The sequence below is a fragment of the Filicampus tigris genome, chromosome 13, assembly GCF_054856515.1.
Source record: "Filicampus tigris isolate MCC_2025a chromosome 13, RoL_Ftig_1.0, whole genome shotgun sequence".
Classification (NCBI taxonomy): Eukaryota; Metazoa; Chordata; class Actinopteri; order Syngnathiformes; family Syngnathidae; genus Filicampus; species Filicampus tigris.
Genome location: NC_141229.1, coordinates 23,037,347 through 23,058,017, shown reverse-complemented (window position 1 = coordinate 23,058,017; position 20,671 = coordinate 23,037,347). Strand labels below are relative to the sequence as shown.

Here is a 20,671-nt window from a genome sequence, read left to right as displayed (position 1 = left end):
TTACGTCCGTAAGGATCCTCTTTCGACATATTGGATCCTTCTCCGGCGTCTCGATCAGGAACTTGCTCTCGCTCATTCTGACTTTGCTGTTGCTGCAGTTCGCCTTCTTGCTCGTCTTCTTGTTCTTCTTTCCTTGGTCTTTTTGCTGCGAGCTTCTTCTGTATGGCAAAATGTCTTTTCTGTGCCTTGCGTCTGTCCATCTAGTTGTGAGTAATCTGAGATTGTTTTTGTGCTCTCTTCCTTTTATACTCTTGGTAGCCCCACCCTGCTGCACATCTGGAAGCTATTGAGGTTGCTTGTATAAGTCTTTATATAACTTGTTTTTGTCTGTGGTTTTAGTAAGCTACTCCTCCTTCATTCTCAACCTCAACCTCACTGACCTTGCAACCCTGTCACGTGGCACAGTACGCACATAGCGGCCGTACGTGTTCATAACAGCAGACCATCTGCAGCCTGCAGAGGGAACATGAGGCCGCTGAGCATATTAACCAAGCTGACTACCTAAATGTCACAAGCCAGCGGCTGAACCAGATAAAAGTACACACTGAGGGTGATGAGAGCCTTCAGCTTTTGAAAGAGGTGGTTCTCGAGGGATGGCCAGATTGCCGCGAGGACACTCCTTTGGCAGTCAGAAGTTACTGGTCTATCAGGGACGAGATCAGCGCGCAGGATGGAGTGCTATTCAAGAGCCAAAGAGTCATACTGCCAAAATTGCTGCTTACAGAAATGTTGAGACGTATCCATGTCAGTCATGTCGGAGGCGAGGCCTGCTATAGGCAAGCCAGACTCGCTGTACTGGCAATTCTAGAGCAGGAGTTTGGCGAAATCAAGGACTATGTGAACCAGTTCTCAGCATGTAACGAATACTCACATGAGCAGCAGCGGGAGACAATGATGTCGCATGTACTTCCAACACGACCCTGGCAGATCCTCAGCATGGATCTGTTCAAGCAGATTCAGATCATTGTTGACATTATTCAGACTTCTGGGAAATAGAGCTGCTCCCAGATCTTTCAGCGGAGACTACAGTGTTGAGGTGCAAGGCCCAGTTTGCACATCATGGGCAACCAGACCGGGTCATTGTGGCAGTCAGTTTGACTGCGAGGCGTTCAGGAGGTTTGCAAAGGAGTGTGACTTTGTACATGTCAAGTCTTCCCCCAGGCACCTGAAATTAAATGGAAAAGCTGAATCGGCAGTGAAGATAGTGAAGAACATCTGCAAGAAGGCAGCCAGTTCAGGCAACGACCCTTGGTTGGTCATTCTAGAATGGAGGAACACGCCCACGGATGGCATGCTTAGCAGCCCTGCACAGAGACTGATATCTTGCAGCTTAAGAACACCGTGTCACGGGTGGAGCATGAATTGGACCCAAAATCAGACATTTAAAAGTATAAGTAAAAGTCTTTATATGCAAAAATTCAGTGTACGGCAGAGCAGGGCATGGAAGGCAAAACGTTCTGACAATGTGTAAGTGAGTAACTCCATCTTACATACAGAAAAAAACACGCCCAATACTTTGTGACCAAATAAAGGACAAAGTGATTAGCAACATAAATGAGGGAATGACCCAAACCCAGACACAGTATCATAACAGTACCCCCTCTCAAGGGGCACCACCTGGTGCCTTACCTGGCTTGTGAGGGAACTCAGGTAGAAGTCCCAGAGAAGGGAAAGGGTGAGGATGATTCACCTAGAGATCCAAGAACGTTCCTCGGGACCGTAACCCTCCCAGTCAACTAAATACTGAAAACCCTGACCATGGCGACGTTCATCTAAAATTTTGCTAACAATGTAAGCCGGGTGACCGTCACTGTCTAGTGGCGGAGGAGGAGGCTCGGAAGGAGGACTGAGTGGGCAGGAGGAGACCGGCTTCAGGAGAGAGACATGAAAATTGGGATGGACCTGGAGGGAGGCAGGGAGCTTTAGACGGACGGCGGATGGGCTAGTGACTCTTCCACTTTCAAAAGGGCCAATGAACCTGGGGGCAAGCTTACGGGAATCAGTCTGGAGGGGAACCTCGTGGGCAGACAGCCAAAACCTTTTGTTCCCGCCAATAGTCTGGGGCAGGAGACCGATGTCTATTGGCCAGGTTACGGTTGCGCTGGGCTGTGCGGGACAGGACAGCTCTGGCCTGTCTCCATACGGCATGACTTTGACGGAGGTAGGCACGGACGGAGGGAACAGCGACCCCTTTCTCCTGGGAAGGGAATAGTGGGGGTTGATACCCCCAACCATGAATGGAGACATGCCTGTGGATGAGGAAATGAGAGAATTGTGGGCATACTCAACCCATGGAAGGTGTAGGCTCCAGGAGACCGGATGGGGGGCTGAGACACATCGAAGGGCTGACTCAAGGTCCTGATTGTCTCTCTCTGACTGTCCATTGGTCTGCGGGTGATAACCTGAAAGACAGGCTAGAGGAGGCCCCTAGAGCTCTGCAGAAAGCCTGCCGCACCTGGGATGTGAACTGGGAACCCCGGTCAGAAACAATATCAATAGGGATGCCATGAAGCTTGAAGACGTGGTTCACTAAGATGTCTGCAGTCTCAAGGGTGGAAGGAAGTTTGGGCAATGGAATGAAGTGAACCATCTTGGAGAGTCGGTCAACTACGGTCCATATGACCGTGTTTCCATCGGAGGGTGGCAGACCAGAGACGAAATCCATGGACATGTGGGACCAGGGACGGCTGGGGATGGGCAGAGGTTGAAGGAGACCCATAAGGCGATGGTGAGAGGACTTCCCTCGAGAGCAGACGACAAGCCGAGACAAACTGACATCTTGGACCATTCGGGGCCACCAGAAGCGTTGCCGCAGGAACTGGAGAGTTTGATTCACCCCAGGATGACAAGCTAACTTGGAGGAGTGTCCCCATTACAGGACTTGAGAGCGGAATCTGGGACAAAGAGCCGATCCACAGGGCCCGAGCCAGGATCTGGTTGCTGTCGTTGGGCCTCCAGGACCGCCCGCTCAATGTCCCACACAGCCGCACCAATGAAGCATGAAGAGGGGAGAATGGTCTCAGGATCTTTCCTGTCTGAAGGTGGATCATAGATACGAGAGAGAGCAAAGGGTTTAACATTACGGGAGCCTGGACGATAGGATATAGAGAATTAAAGAATCCTGGGAACAAGGCCCAACAAGCCTGCTGGGAATTCAGGCGCTTGGCAGATTGCAAATACGTGAGTTTCTTGTGATCTGTTAGTATCAGAAAGGGGGTCTTAGCTCCCTCCAGTCTCCACTCCTGAAGGGCAGCCACCACAGCCAACAATTCACGGTTACCAACATCATAGTTTATCTCAGTGGGGGACAACTTGCGTGAAAAGAATGCACAAGAATGAACCTTTTGATCTCTGGAACTCCTCTGGGAGAGTAGGGCCCCAAAGTTAGAAGCATCCACTTCAACGATGAACTGGAGCGCAGGATCCGGATGGATGAGGGCTGGGGCAGAGGTGAACAGTTCTTTGAGGCGTTTCAATGCCGCATGCTTTGGGGTTCCATGCAAATGGTGAGGCTGTTGAGGTGAGTTGGGCGAGGGGTGCAGCGACCTTGCTGTAGTCACGGATGAACCTCCTGTAGAAGTTTGCAAACCCCAGGAACTGTTGGAGCTGTTTGCGCGAAGAAGGGACTTTCCAATTTGACACTGCCTCAATCTTGGCGGGATCTGGCCTAACCTGACCCTGGCCGAGAATGTAGCCGAGAAAACTAATAGAGGTGACCCCGAACTCACATTTTTCTGCCTTGACAAAGAGTTTGTTTTCAAGGAGGCGCTAAAGAACTAATCCAAACTGCTGGACATGTTCTTCTGCGGTTCGAGAGAAAATCAAAATGTCATCGAGATAAACATACACAAACTGGTTAAGCATATCTCGAAGAATGTCATTAATGAGTGATTGAAAAACGGCCGGAGCATTAGTGGGACCAAAAGGCATCCCCAAATATTCAAAGTGGCCAAGGGCTGTCTTAAACGCTGTTTTCCACTCATTTCCCCTCCCGGATTCGCACCAAATGATATGCGATGCGAAGGTCTAGTTTGGTGAAAATTATGGCTTGATTGAGAGGCTCAAAGGAGGGGTCAATGAGAGGAAGCGGGTACTAATGGTGTTGCCATTTAAATTTTTAAAGTCGATGAATGGTCGTAGGGGGCGGCATGGTGGTCGACTGGTTAGCACGTCCGGCTCACAGTTCAGAGGTCGTGGGTTCGATCCCGGCTCCGGCCTTCCTGTGGGGAGTTTGCATGTTCTCCCCGTGCCTGCGTGGGTTTTCTCCAGGTACTCCGGTTTCCTCCCACATTCCAAAAACATGCATGGTAAGTTGATTGGACTCTCTAAATTGCCCCTAGGTGTGATTGTGAGTCTCTGTGTGCCCTGCGATTGGCTGGCAACCAATTCAGTGTGTCCCCCGCCTACTGCCCAAAGACAGCTGGGATAGGCTCCAGCACATCCCGCGACCCTTGTGAGGATAAGCGGTATCGATAATGGATGGAAGGATGAATGGTCGTAGGGTCTTATCTTTTTTGTCCACAAAGAAAAATCCAGCCCCAAGGGGAGAGGAAAAGGGACGGATAATACCGGCAGCCAAGGACTCACTGATGTACTTCTCCATGGCCTCCCTCTTGGGGCGTGACAGATTGTAAAGTCTACTAGAGGGTCGGGGGGCTCCAGGGAGTAAGTCAATGGCACAGTCATATGGTCGGTGAGGAGGAAGGGAAAGCGCCCGAGACTGACTAAACACCTCCCCCAAGTCGTGATATTCAGAGGGAACCAAAGAAAGATCGGGAGGAGAAATGGGAGGAGAAGAATGAGATGTTGGAGACGCAGAACGCAAAAAATGAGCATGAAAGAAAGTGCTCCAACTAACTATGGATGAGGAAATCCAGTCTATGTGCGGGTTATGAAGTCTTAACCAAGGTAGTCCCAGAACTACAGGGGCAGAAGAGAAGGGATGACCAAAAACCTGATGTGCTCCTTATGGTTACCCGAAATCGTGAGAGAGAGTGAAATGGTCTGGTGTGTAACAGTCTCTAGGGGGCGGCCATCGATGGCACTTACTGGTCGGGGCGAGTCTAAAAGGCACAAGGAGAATTTAGCATTAGCAACAAAGTCTTTGTCAATGAAATTGTCATCTGCCCCTGAATCTACCATCACCTGAAGGGAGACCGAGTTGTTGGGGGAGGAGACAGTGGCAGTCAAGTTAATTTGGTTAGAAGATTCACCCTCAGTCTCCGTTCTGTGGTAGCAAGAGGACTCTTGGGTAAGAGAGGGCACTGGTTGATGAATTGCCTGGCCCTTCCACAATAGATGCAAAGACCATGGCCAACCCGCCGAGTGCGTTCCTCCTGTGAGAGGCGGGTTCTGCCAAGTTGCATGGGTTCTTCCCCGGTGGAAGCAAGTGTCTCTGGGCTCGTGAAAGGCTGGGTGACCAGTCGAGGAGCGGTGGCAGGTGAAGAGAAAGGGGGGGGCAGGTCTCGTTCTCTGATACGATTCTCAATCCGAACTGCTAAAGAGATTAACTGCTCAAGAGACTCTGGCTCATCCCGAGTAGACAGCTGATCTCGAAGCTCTTCGGACAATCCACATACAAAAGCTGTTGTTTGTCCAGCCACATTCCATCCACTTTGAGAGGCTAAAATTCTGAACTCGATGGCATAATCTGCAGCTGACTGAGAGCCCTGATGTAATGACAGCCGTTTGCCTGATGACTGATTAATGAATGACTGATCAAAGACTCTGCGCATCTCCTCAGAAAAAGAATCAAATGATTCCAGTGTCACTGACTTTGACTCCAACAAGGGGTGGCCCACTGCGCTGCTCTTCCCTGAAGCAAGTTAACGACATAGGCCAACTTCGCGTGATCGTCCAAATATGCGCTGGGTTGTTGCTCGAAAACCAAGGAACATTTCAACAGGAATCGGCCACAAGCTCCTACCTCTCCTGAGTAATGTTCAGGTGAGGGAAAGTTGGGTTCCCGGTGAAAAGACACTGCAGTCGTCGGTGAGTTGTTTGCTTCCTGATTGGAGGTGTGAGGCTGGGCTGGAGTAGGTGATGAAGTCCTTAGTTGAGCGTTGGATGTCAACTGAGTGGCCATTGACTATGGTTGTGGAAAAGTTCTGAATAGAGTCCAGAACCTCCTTCAGGAGGTGATCATGTGTGCCGAGCAGAGCACCCTGTGCCCTCAAGGCTTGTTGGAATGCGTCTTTTGAGTCTGCTGAGTCCATGACTGGTCAGAACGTACTGTCACGGGTGGAACAGGAATTGGACCCAAAAGCAGACATGAGACAAAATTGGAAAAGTAAAAGTCTTTATATGCAAAAATTCAGAGTATGGCAGAGCAGGGCATGGAAGGCAAAAGGTTCTGACAATGTGTAAGTGAGTAACTCCAGTTTACATACAGATAAAACACGCCCAAAACTTTGTGACCAAATAAAGGTCAAAGAGACTAGCAACATAAATGAGGGAATGACCTAAACCCGGACACAGTGTCATAACACCCCGCTCCCAGTCGCTGACACACTCTTGGCGCCGAGTGTGGTTACTGGTGTCCCAGATAAGTTGCAGGCGAAGCACCAGGCAGCCAAACTGGTATGATAAATCGGCCAGAGATCTGCCTAACCTGCGCGTCGGACAGGACATAAGGATGAAGCCACTGCCAGGGGACAGGTGGCGAAGAGGAGTGTGCGTACAGCAGGTGGGCCCCAGATCGTACCTGGTGGATGTCGAGGGGACATTCTACCGCCGCAACCATGTGGACTGGCGTCCAGCACAGAGGGGTGCTACCGAGTGACCCCCAGAACAACACAAGGTGCAGCTCAGAAGCCTCTCAGAGCACAACAGTCCACCGGATGGGTGATCTGGTGTTTATGAATATGGCCGGAGGGTCGCAGCCAGAAGAGTACCCTGGTCAAGAGTGGAGGGTCGCGGCCGGACTGGCAAAAAAGGGTCAAGTGCCCAGCTCGGGCAGTAGCAGACAACATGCCGGGGGTGCATGCTGCCCGCCGACACAGCTGCCCGGACTTATGAATAACAAGTTTCAGCCAAATCCATCCATAGTAGTTCCTGAGAAATACTGTTAGCAGTGGAATCACGTAAATCTATTACTCTGATACCATCTCAACCAAGTGTGATGTTTTCAAATTTTCCGTATTTTTCAATTTACAGTTCGTGTTCATACAGTATATTGTGTCAAAGTTTGAAAAACGTAGTTTCATTCTTTTCATTTTGACATCCTTTCTTTGACATCCTTTTGGAAAAAAAATACAATCCATCCCTTCAAATAATTCAAACTTGGGGTCAATTTATGCTAATTAGGGCTTCTTAATGATTATTTTCACGACAAATACGTTCAAAATTGAATTTGCATGGCCAAGTACATTATTGTGTGAAGGTTTGTAGAGATACGTATACGATACAGTATATTCACAAATGAAGCAATTTTAACTACCCCCCAAAAATGCATTGTAATTATGTCTGCCAAACAATGCGGGGGTGATTAAATTGGTTGATTATGGACAACAGTGTTGACAGAAGTGTGAGGGTCAAAAACAAAACAGAGATTCACATTGAAATCATACTGTACTGGGGCACCGGACAGTGATGGTATTGATATCTGCTGGTGGACTGATACTGTGCTGTGAGAGATAATGATGCTTACTTTGCAACATCAATTGCAATCTCTTTGCCAAGTTACTCACTGGTGAAATGCTGGATTCTAGTTTAGATGGAGCAAATTAGATTATAATGATGAAGCAGGGCGAATGTCAATTCCTATTTGCCATTGTCATTGATACATTTAAATCATGTATTTTACCACAGGTCAGGGCCATGAGAAGAAAGAATTCACCAAGGAAATAAATATTGTTTGAGGTATGCATTATAAGTGCTGTGATCTATGCACACAAGCAGGCAAACAAGCTTTTCTTCCTGAATTTAATCACAGACACGCGCACACAAAATCTAGTGGGTGAGGTCAGGGTGTGACTGCTTCAACCAGGAATGCAGTAGTGTGTGTTTTTCGCTCTCCACATAATGGTGTGCACTGTCAACCTGCCTGATCTGTTACTTTCTCTTAATTTTCGAGAAAGAAACACAGTGCTGCTAGTTTCGCTCAAAGCTACATCCATTTGAGTGAGAAAGCAGAGGAGCACAGAGAAAGAGGAGACATTGTGCGGACCTATAGAGAGGATTTGTGATTTTTTATTATTTTTTGGGACACTCCGGCACTGCTACAACACTGGAAGAATCTGTAGATCTGGAGGAACTTTTAGCATGCATGGATTGCATTTTACATCCAGTTACTGAATAAAATAGCTTTAGCTCTCTAAAAATGTGTTCAAATACCAGAGCTTTAAGATCGGGATTGTTTGTTGAAGCTGGATGGCAGAGCAATTTATAGTCCATTGCGTCTCCTCTGTTGCCCTGACTTTACATTAAACAACACATAGAAAGACAGCAAACGCTTCAATGTTGGGAAGTTATCAGTGATTAGCTTTATTGAAATGTTGTAATGACTTTGGAATACAAGCCACTGACATCATCTGACACCTGACTGCACTGTGAATGCCGAAGCTAAATATGGCATCACACTGCATTACATAGGAGCAAGTCTGATTCACAAAGGTAAGGAATTTAAGATTGTACGTTGTACGCAGCATTGGTACTCTTTCATCGTATTGTTCTATTAGTGAGTTGACATAAACTTGAAGGGTGTACACAAGACCTGGGGTGCTTCTGGTTCTTTACTTTAGGACTTTGAAAAAGCTCCTGTTTCAGGCAACTATCTGGAGTTTAACTCATGCCATGCTTTCAAACTCGTGGAATGAAAATTATAGAATTTGTCTTGACAAAACATTTTAAACAGATAAAACGGTTATGTTTTCATGACCTTCTGACATTACCATTCCCATGTCATGTCAGTCACAGGTGGACACCCCAGAGAAACTGTACTGCCTGCTTAATTGTTTAAAATAGTTTAAGAGCGTGAAAATACATGTCTGTCTCATTCCAAAATACACACACCAACACTGTAGATGTTTAATTGTGACAGTTTCCTATATTTGCTCAAACTTACAGTAGCTCTGCTAGTCTGATTGCTTTTAATTTTCCCACTGTCACTCTGTGAAACGAATCAATTGAAAAGTTAATTGCTTGATGTTCTTATGCAAACTTGTCAATCCCATGAACCTTCATGCTTTGAGTTGCTATGACTCATGGGCACAGATGGCACTGGAGATGGACACGTACCCCCCGCCTCCCTTCATAAAGACCACGATCTGTTCGCTCTACTTTTGCAACGCAAGTCCCCTCCAAAAAAACCTCAGGTAAAACAGAAAAACAGAGGACTAATGTTCCTTTTCCATTGGGATGCGCCTGGATGCGCCTGGAGCCTGCGCTACAACTACTAATGCGTTTAAATTATTGAGAGATTTTTAATTAAACCTCTTCCTGAAGTCCTGAACCTCTCCAATTCAGCAAGGCAGACGCCAGATATAGACCTGATGCTATCTACTAATGATGTAAACACTGTACTTAAATGTGTTGTACATTTATAAGGCTGCGAAGCGCTGTGAGCACGCAACTCTGGCGTTACCGGGTAATGAGCTTTAATTTCAGACTTTCAATTGAACACACCATCAAAGTCAGCACAAGCTGTATGAAATTAGGTGTTTGCTCAACGTGAAAGATGGAAGTTTAGGGCTGGGGGGTATGGCGGAAAGACAAAAAGGACATTTATATGCGTCTGTTATTATTATTATTATTATTATTTGATTGTTATATGTTTTCTGTTAGTAGACTGCAGCCTTTGCAACTATCATTCTTACGTCCACCAACAAAAATTGTTACTAATTAATTGCAAAATTTTCCATAATTGATCGCGATTAATCATATTTTTCAACCATTTTTTTACGAAGATTGGAACAGATGGTTACTTGAGTAAAATCTTAGAATTAATGTGGAAAAAAATAAGAGTATATTTTGATTCAAAGACTGTTCTAATAGCTGTCTTTGATCCTTGAATATGACTCTTTTTCTGTGAAATACAACTGTTGAATGATACGCCAAAGATGAAACTAATATGTAATTTGAAATGGAATTAGCAAAGTGTGAAAATTATTTGGGATTTCTCCAATGAGTTGTCAAGTAACTTTTTAAAGTAAAACTATGTAAAAGTCTGTCTTTGCACTAGTGATTCTCCTCTAAGTCTGGCTGCAAAGTGAGCAGAGGTCAGCTGCCACAGGAAGTACATACAACAGAGTTAACTGAGTTAATTTTTTTAACGCATTATAAAATTTAAATTAATCTCCATAGTTACTTCCCAGAATGAAAATCAAATTTAAAAAAGTGTTCAGACCTTGCATATTTAGTCATATCTTGTTATGATCTATTTTACCACAAGGCATTAATTGAGATACTATTAAACTGAATGTATAAAAAGTCATCTTTTCTGTCACTTCCTATTGGGAGGTGGCTGTACCAATCTCTAACTCCTGAATTTCAATTCATGAAAAAAAAAATGTAGAAGATTTTTGCTAATTTACAAAATACTTTACTTTAATAGAATATTTTGGTTGCTTTTAAATGTATTGTGAAAGATTTACATTGATTTTGTAGATTTTTTTTAAAAAAAACCTGTCCCAACTTTTCATGTCACTACCGAAACGCAAAGAATATTTGTCTGTAGGCAGGGCTTGGTTTTAGCCACATCCCCAGAAATTTCACTCGTAAGAGACATTAACTTCATGTTCATCACTGGCCACATGGCGAGTAATTAGTTGGCAGCATTATTAAGTTATGTGCCCTCCAAAGTCTGAAAATCAGCATGTGGTTTTTAGGACCGTCACTACCGAACACCTCATTTCGGCAATAAAATGAGCACTTTTGATTTTAATGCTAAATGTACTGTTTTCTATCTCTGTACACATGCTCAAAACTGTCTGTGGTAGGCACGTTGTGCCTAGCATCGTTGAGTATTGTCAACAACTATCATAAAACGTCACTACCGAAACGGTCACTACCGAAACGGTCACTACCGAAACGTTTCGGTAGTGACATAATGGTTTCGGTAGTGACAATATGATGTTTCTTTTTGAATAAAGTAAGTTTTAAATAATATAATACATAGATACATATGTCATGCATGGATCTTTCTGATTTTAACAATATTCTATTTCATATATTATCTCAATTTGAAGGGAAAAATCAAACCGAAACAGCCACTACCGAAACATACAGATAGGTTTCGGTCGTGACATAATGGTTTCGGTAGTGACAATATGATGTTTATTTTTGAATAAAGTAAGTTTTAAATAGTATAATACATAGATACATATGTCAGACATAGATCTCTCTGATTTTAACAATATTCTATTTCATATTTTATCTTAATTTGAAGGGAAAAACACCAAAATGCCAAAAAGCCTAGCAGAGACAGAGTACAGGCGTAATGTATCGACAGTCGCCACATTATTAAATCAGTTCTTTACAAAACGCCAGGCAAAAACCACTTCTGAGAGAGAACATGAACCAAAGAGGGCATAAAGCGATGAGGACAGCAATTAAAAGGTAAACGACCATCATTTTTATTCTTTACTCTATTCTTTGTTTTTTTACATTATGCACAACTTTCATTTATTGTGCAACAATCTAATTGTAACATGTATTTGTTACATGTTTTGATGAATTTTTATGTTTTATAAAACATTTTAAAGAAAACACAGACATGGAAAATACGTCTCTACTTACAAAATTTTCTACTTAAGAAATTTCTTCCACAACCAATTTATTTCGTAAGTGGAGGTACCACTGTACAAAAATTAATTACTGCCTGTTAATTCCCGGCATTTTCCACTTCAACTCCATGCCCCCTCCCTCTTACAGAACTTGCAAATTCCACTCTAAATTGTCTCCATTGAATTGCTAACTGTGCATGCTCAGCCCTGGGCTTGTTTGATTGTCAACAGCTCTCCACAATCATCCTGTTTTGTCTTTTGATTCAAGAAACATTTTAAATTTGCCATAAAAAATCTTTTTATAATTCTTTATAAAATTATTTGCGAATTCCATTCAAGGTGCCCATTGCCTCCATTGTTTTTCAAATTGCACATTTGCTCACAAATTATGCACACCCAGCCCTGCACCCAGAAGTGGTTTAGTCAGCAGTTCTCCACAAATCATACGGTTTTGTCTTTTGATTCAAGAAACATTTTTATTTATTTATTTGCCATGAAAATTATTTTTATAATGGCCAGTCATTTTACGGAGGGCATACTGCCAATCCTAAAATTTTAGAGGACAGAGGTGCTCACCATTATATTGCAAATCGTGGACACAGCAGCCAGAGGTTGCTACTTACTACTACAAACTACTAACCTTTGATTTAGTCATCAGTTGTCCACAATCATCCTGTTTTGTTTTTTGATACAAGAAACATTTTCAATTTTCCATAATACACACCAACAATGAAATTTTACTCTCTCTCAATCTCAAAATCGTGTGCCATGGTGACTTCTGTGTGAAATCTGACTTTGTGCAGATTATGAAGCACAGCTGTGTTTGTTTCAGTGGGTAAGTAAGTACCCACTCGTTGATGGATAATTAAGAATACAATGGAAAGTAATTAGGGGTGTGACACATGTTTGGTTTCTGAGGGGGGAAATAGAGTGGAGACTAAAGTCTCCTCTTTGTGCATGTGCAAGGAAGAAGCGGAAAGGCTGGAGCAAGCAGGTGGAAGAGAGTGAATGCAGTAGTGTGCGGGTGTGTGAATGAGAAGCTGCGAGAGAATATTAAAGCAACACTGTGTTATATGTCAGTTTTTGTTGATTATGTCGACACAGTGTGGCCAAAAGCGGTAGCGTTTTGACAAAAGTCAACCACATTTACCATGCGCGCTGGCGCGTAGTGTTGTGAAGTCCAGACCTCTTGCTGCCTTGCAAGTTGGACTGAATTACATTTCTATTTCCAGTGGCTGTGTGAAAGATGAATAGCGATGAGGTAATGAATCTAATTTTGTATAAACCATACTTTTGTTTTTTGTTTGTTTTGGGGCTTCTGCCATGACACCAGTAATTAATGCGTAGACGTTCGAATCGACTTCCGTCCTTATAGCGAAAAGAGGAAGTGAGTATGCCGTAAAGCAATTCAGGACATTTGTATTCTTTTTTTTGGTGTGCCAGGGTTGCTCCCATCCTCCTCAAAGTTGCTTAGTGCCAGTAAAAACGATACAGACCCCCCCCCCCCCCCCCCCCAGGGCATGACAAAAGTCCCATTCAACTACTTGTAAGTCAATGTTTCATCAAAAGAGTTGCGAAGTTTTTTTTATTAAGGTTGAATTCTTGCCCAGTGCTGCTTTAACCCGTTGCAATTCTCCTGGTATTTTTACCTGAACGCCTAAAAAGGTGCACCCAAAGTAAATCTGAAGCCGTACTTGAACCATTTGGAGTATCAGCATAGTTTTGGTCTCTTTTTGAAGATAACACCTTGAATTTTTCTCCTCAACTGTCAGAATCGTTTTAAGTGCTACTGGCACTGAATTATGGAAGATTGAATACAGAAAAGAAGGCGGATTTTATGTCTGCCTATTTTTTTCTTTTCCAAAAATCTGCTTGGAAAATTTTCTATTAGCGTGGTGGACTAAATAACAATAGGATCACAGCTCAAAGGCTCCTCCAATTCCATTTCAAATTTGACAATAATACGATAGAAAATGAGCATTTTACACAAGTTTTACTTAGGGATTGTCCAGGCGAACCAAGTGTGCCATTTGGGTGATCTCATTGCAACCATGTTCACATACGTAGGAGAAAAAGCTACTATTGTGGAACGGTGACAACTTGCGTCAACTTGTGCTTACTTTTGACCAATCAGCGCTTGACTTTAGCTTACTTTGGGTCAATCGCATTGCGAGCCTGTGCTTACTTTTGACCAATCACGTATCACGACCCCATTTCCTTCGTGCTTACTTTGGCCGCAAACCCAGTGAAAAAGATCACATTTGAATTAATTAGTCAAAAAATGAATGATTAGATCAGAGACCTCTGAAGCTGGCGGCTGATCTTTTCGCCTTGCCCCGGCAAAGACGCGGAACATGGCAAGTTTTCACAGAGCGTCAAGTGCAGTGTCCCCGGACAGAGCATTTGGCATGTTGCGGTGAAGAAATTATACGCACCGTTTTGGTCCGAGCAGGTCTCGAACCCGCAACCTTCGTTTCAGTGGCAGCTTTGCTCCATTCCTCCGTGACTTTGCGTAGTCCTCCACGTGTGTACAAAATCCAATTTTTCATCCCCACATAGAAAAGATGATTCATCCATAACATTTGTCAATATATATTAGTTTGTCAATAAATAGTTTATATAATACACATTAGGCTTTCTGTAGTAACTGTACATCCCCATCTTCATAATTTAAACACTCCTAATATAAATGCTCCTTTTAAAATGAGAGATCACCGTTTATGAGTATACATTTATCATAGTTTACTTAAGCATACATTTGTTGTTGATGTAGTAGCTTGAGTATTTGTGCTCACCCCTGACTTCTAAGTAAACATTGTATATTCCAGTTTAGCAGCAATTAAACTATCGCAGGGAACTGTCTTGGCTCCCGTCCTGTTCACCCTTTACACTTCGGACTACAAATACGACACCCCTACCTGTCACCTGCAGAAGTTCTCTGACGACTCTGCGATTGTCGGCCTCATCACAGACGGAGACAATCGGGGGTACAGAGAACTTGTATCTTGGAAGCTTGGTGTGTTGCTTTCTGTTCATCAATAGTTCTGCAGGTGACAGTCCGCACAGAAGTGGAGATGCGCGGTAACTGAGAAGTGCCATGTATGGATCAGAGTTGCTGTCCGCAGCTTTCTTGAGCAGTTGCTTTAGGATATGGACACCTTTTTCTGCTTGTCCATTCGACTGCGCATAATGTGGACTTGACGTGACATGGCAAAACTCATACTGCTCTGCAAACTGCCATTCCCTGCTACCAAAACATGGTCCATTATCAGTCACTACTGTGCGTGGAATACCATGCCTGGCAAATACGTTCGTAAGTAATGCAATTTCTCGAAAGTTAGAAAAGTAATCCATGACTTTACCATTAAGGTGGAACAAATCCATCTCTACCTTGTGCCAAGGGGACATGGGCAGTTCCTGTATCACCATTGGCTCTTTGCTTTGTTTACTTCTGTGTTTTTGGCATGTTTCACAAATGTCTTAAGGTCTTTATTTGTTCCAGGCCAGTACACTGACTCTCTTTCTCTCCTTTTACATTTTTCCATACGGAGATGTCCTTCATGTATTATATTTAGTGAATCTGGCCTCAGAGCTTCTGGGATGATTATCCTTCCTTTCTTCAGTAACAGCCCATCAACAAAACTGAGATCTCCTCAAACATGGCAGTACCGTGGGCATGAACCTGGTGGCCATCCATTATCCATGTTCTGAATGACACCTTGCAGCTCCGTGTCATGTGATATGGCCTCAGCTATTTGTCGTGACTTTGTGTCAGATACTGGCAGAGCACTTAACACCGTATTTATGTGGGTTCCGATGTACTCATCTGTTGTAGTCATGCAACTATCAGCTGGACAAGGCATCTGCAAGTATCAGGTGCTTTCCCAGTGTATAAACCAGTTCAAAATCAGATCTTTGCATTTTCACCATTAGGCGCTGAATACGCGGTGACATTTCGTTGAGATTCTTTTTGACGATGGAGACAAGTGGGCGGTGGTCAGTTTCCACAGTGAAAGACGGTAGTCTATAGATTATGATTAGATAGTAATTGTGAAACCGTTCCAACCCGTAGGCCACGCCTAAACACTCCTTTTCAATCTGTGCATATTTGCATTCAGATTTTGTCATGGGCCTGGTTTCCAGTACTGCCCCCTTCAGCTTGCAGAAGTACTGCTCCAATACCATCTTTGGATGCGTCGGTAGAAACTTTTATCTTTTTGTTGTGGTCATAATAGGCTAAACCTGGTGCTTGTGTAATAGTTTGCTGTAGTCTTTGCCACTCTTGCTCATGTTTTGTAGCCCATTTGAAGTCACAGTCATTGTGCAAGAGCTCATGGATGCAGGATGTTCTAGCTGTGAGGTTGGGAATAAATTTGCCAATGAAATTGACCATTCCCATAATACGCCGCACACCTGTTGTGTCTGTTGGTCTTAGCATGTTCATTATCACTTTTATTTTATCTTGGACTGATTGTACGCCTTGAGTTGTGAGTTTGTCCCCAAGGAAAAGGATCTCTTGCACTGCAAACTCACACTTCACTCTATTACGTTTCAGTCCATACTTCTGTATGTGCTCCGAAACTTTATAAAGTCTCTGGTTGTGCTCTTGGAGAGTCGAGCCCCATACAATAATGTCATCAGTGTAGACCCTGACTCCCTCTAAGCCTTCAATGATCTGTTCCATTGCTCTGTGGAATATTTCCGGTGCGGATTTTATTCCAATCGGCAGCCTAAGAAAACGGTACCTCCCGAAAGGTGTATTAAAGGTACAGTACTCAGTGCTACTCACAGTACTCAGTGCTACTCTCATCGAGTCTTAACTGAAAAAAACCTTGTGAAACATCAGGTTTTGCGAAATAGTTCGCTCCTGCCATTTCACTGATGATTTCCTCTCGTGTAGGTATTTGGTAATGCTCATGCTTGATGTTGTCATTTAGATCCTTTGGGTCCATGCACGTTCTCAACTCACCATTCTTTTTCTTTGTGACAACCATGGAGTTGACCCAAACTGTAGGCTCCTGAATCTTTTTGATCACACCCAGGTTGATCATCCTGTACAGTTCTTGTTTGAAGGCTTCACACAATGGAGCTTGGACCCCACGTGGTGCATGCACCATTGGTTGGGCGCCTTCCTATAGCTGTATTTTATAAGGGCAGTGTACCAAGACCTTTGAACACACCAGAGAAGTTTTGTACAATAGCATTAGTGTCAGATTTTGAATCTGTCTCAATATAGTACACTCTTCTCACTAGCCCTAGCTCTTCACAGCTCTTGTCACCCAACAGTGATTCACATTTGTCACTCACCACAAAAAAGTTTACATTGTGCACTTTACCTTTCACTTTGACATTCAGCTTACAGGTACCGAAACATTCCATAGGTTGGCCATTGTAATCGTTCAACCCTGAACTCTTCCTGTGTATTTTTTGGCTTTACCTGCGTTACGCTTACACCAGACATGCTAATGAGATTTGCACCAGTATCCAGTCTCATTGCCACTATAGTCCCATTAATCAGCAGAGAAGTGATCCATTTATCATCATTTTTGTTGCTGTTGTTTTTTTCAAGCATACGTTTTCATATGCTTCAGGGACAGTTTGTTTGCTTGGCCAATTTTAACAGCCATAATCCAAAGACAACTCGGACTCGCGAAGAAGTCTCTCTCTTAACTTTTTGTCTTCAATGCCAAAAACAATCTGGTCTCTGACTATTGAGTCCTTCAAAACACCAAAATTACAAGACTGCGCTTTCAAGCGTAAGGCTGTGTTTTGTATGAAATTTAAATCTGTCATCCATTACATTTACGTGTTTGTCCCCCTTAGCCTCTCTCTTTTTGGTGAAACATTGTTTGGCAGAGGGATTCTTCCCATGGCAGCTGCAGCATACTTTACCAAACGCTGGACATTGCTTTGGCTTGTGCTGTGATCCACAACGCTTGCATAAAAACGTGGCGTCCTCGGTGCAGTCAGAGCCGGCTGGCGACGTCTCCCTTGCTGAGATGACACAGCCCCGATTGCTGCTCCTTCGCTGATGGGTGGCGCGACACTTGACATCTCGCTGAACGTTTTCATATGCTTCAGGGACAGTTTGCTTGCTTGGCCAATTTTAACAGCCATGTCCAAAGACAACTCAGACTCGCGAAGAAGTCTCTCTCTTAACTTTTTGTCTTCAATGCCAAAAACAATCTGGTCTCTGACCATTGAGTCCTTCAAAACACCAAAATTACCAGACTGCGCTTTCAAGCGTAAGGCTGTCAAATAAGTGTCAAACGTCTCGTTTTGAAGCTGCTTGGCGTGCAGTAAGCATCGAACTTTGCAAGCAGGAAGTCCAACTTCTCTATATCGTCAGCCGTATCAAACACGATCATACTATACATTTCAATGGCCTATGGCCCCACAAGTGTTAGTAGCAGTGCTTGTATCGGGCTTGGTCTCCAGTCCCATGGCTGTGACATACAAGTTGAACTGTTGCACACCAATTTTCATCATTTTCCCGACAGCTTCAGGCATTCTGGCGGCTTCTCAGGTGGTCGTTCAACTCACTCAGTTCACTCCTGGTACCACATTGTGTTCGTGTTTAATAATAATAGACGAGGCTTACTGTTGCAGCTGATGAACATTTATTTACTCTCGTCTCATGCCATAACAGTTAGCAATCCTAGTTCTTATTATACTGCTGCATCACACATCACACAGTGCTAGACTTAACAGCAGCGACTCCCAGTGGTTACACTAATCATAACAGTCTCGGGCAGGCAGCGTCTCGGCCCGGGCCAAAAAGAGGCTGGACAAACTGGTGAGGAGGGCCGGCTCTGTCCTGGGCTGCTCCCTGGACTGTGTGGACTCAGTGTGGGGCAGGAGGATGATGGCTAAGCTGTCATCAAAGCTGGAACAACCAAGCCCACCCCCTCCAGGGCACTCCACAGCTACTTTAGTGATAGATTCTTACACCCTCGCTGTGCAAAGGAGAGATTCCACCGCTCATGCCTGCTGCTGTCAGACTGTTTAACAAGAATATTGGGTAGTCTCTACAAAACTGGTAAATATTAGTGCAATTGGGCAGTCCTGCAGTACTCAACATACCCCACTACTGTACTGTTATTCAATACTTTACCGTATATTCATTGCAGTACTTTTATTTATTTTCCATCTGTACTATGTAGAGGCTATATGAGTGTTTTTATACTGTATATGTGGATGTATGGATGCAAGTGTGTATATCCATGGGTAATTGTGTGATTACATATGATGTCCGCGTATACTTACATAGGTTTGTTTCCAAACGTTTGCTGCTAATGTTATATATTAACGGCTACATTATGCCGCCGTCTCTGTGTGACCTATATCTTTGCTGCGGTAACACAGATAATTTTCCCACTGCGGGACTAATATAGGCCATCTATAATGACAGGGAGTCTGTTTGTGAACAGCATTTTTTTCAATCCCCCCCCAAAAAAGGCAAAAAAAACCCACCAGATGTACATTAACAAGATGGGATTAAGAAACGTAATAAATTGACAGGCTGGACATAGACAAACATAATGGACCAAATCTTCAGCTGCATCCAGAGGAACAGAGGACGGCAGAAGAAGACGTCATAAGAGGCAGGGGGCGGAGTGAAGACGGACGGAAGCTGGGGAGGATACCACCAAAAGCTTGGTTGTGGCATTAGCTCTGGCTTCCCTGTTTTGGCATTGGCCCTAAACAACATCTTCCTGATCCAGTTCTGCTGGACTGATGGGTGTTGCTCTTTCCAGTGGATAGGAAGCTCTACAGGTAGATAGAGCGCTTGACCAGGACTCCACAACGCTGGAGGGACACAAGCAGAACCGGGGGTGCAACAGGAGTAGGGACAGCAGCACGGCATCTGCGTTAAGCGACAGCTGTGGCCTTTGTCGTTTTCCAATCTGCTGGACAGCCACTATGGTTAGAATAATTTATACAAATCATGTCTGATCAGTAGTAAGGCAGCATGATGAAAGTCTAGAATTATGGAAGGAGGTAGTGAAAATCATCCTGTTTTCACCCAAGCATCATTAGGTCAAATACAAAAAGGAAAGGGAGATGGAATCAGCCAGGCATGGAGCAAAGCAGCCCAACCACATACTTTGACTGCCACTAAACTAGACAACTACAGTCTAGGGAGAGCAGGGAGTGTGTGAGAAATATGTAGGGGTGGGTGGGAACGATAATCGTTTTTTTGATGCATCGTTCGTTTTATTAAAACTATAGTGCATCGATTCAGAAGTATCAATAATCGATGTCTAAAGCATAAAATTAAAAAAATAAATGAAAAAGATGTGCATGTGATTACGTGCGTTTTTACGTCAGACGTCTGTGCCGAGGCGTGACAAGATGGCGGGACAAACAAAACCTCACACGAGCGGCGCAATCCTTATTAAAAATATCAGTTTGGAGACATTTAATTTTTTTATTAAGTTTGAGTCGTTGATATTTTTGGGAACCCAACCTAGATGACACGTTACCACCCAGAGTTGAGTGCTGCGAAAGACGGACCCATCGGAGATGAAACAGCCGACTTACTCGGTCAGGTGCTCTAGCAACTCCAACCAAACTCCGAAAGAGTAAGAAAAATTACCAAATCCATTGCATAGTACATTGCATCAGATTTGCGCCCCAATCGGTTGTGGAAGGAAGGGGCTTTCGCAGCCCCGTTTGCCTACAGTGATGCTTTATCCACGATATAAAATTCCCATTGCGTAGTAAAATAACACCAGAGCATGTAATTACTTCTTTCCTCACACAAAAACCTAGAATATGCACATCTTCTGCAAGGTTAACAGTTAAAAGTTTATTATCTATTGTTCCAAAATATGCTGCAGTTTTTTTTATTTTGAATAATAAAGCTGTTCTGTTTGATGACAATTTCTCAGTGCTTAATTAATGTTATAACATTAGTGTTACACCACTCACAGTAAGGTGTGTAA

The 20,671-nt window shown here is 43.8% G+C and overlaps 1 protein-coding gene across 4 annotated transcripts in view; it reads left to right on the top strand.

The window, feature by feature from the left end:
- The first annotated feature begins 8,016 nt into the window (after positions 1-8,016).
- The window catches only part of LOC147137972 (disheveled-associated activator of morphogenesis 1-like), a 97,283-nt gene continuing 84,628 nt past the window's right edge, over positions 8,017-20,671 (top strand). Inside the window, exons 1-2 of one of the 4 annotated variants that reach the window (XM_086049748.1) lie at positions 8,017-8,613; positions 9,214-9,314. The gene's annotated coding sequence lies outside the window, so the exon portion shown is untranslated. Of the gene's footprint in view, positions 8,614-9,213; positions 9,315-11,298; positions 11,557-19,887; positions 20,309-20,671 lie in introns of those variants that run through there. The other 3 variants (XM_086049747.1, XM_086049750.1, XM_086049749.1) reach the window with 3 other exon arrangements.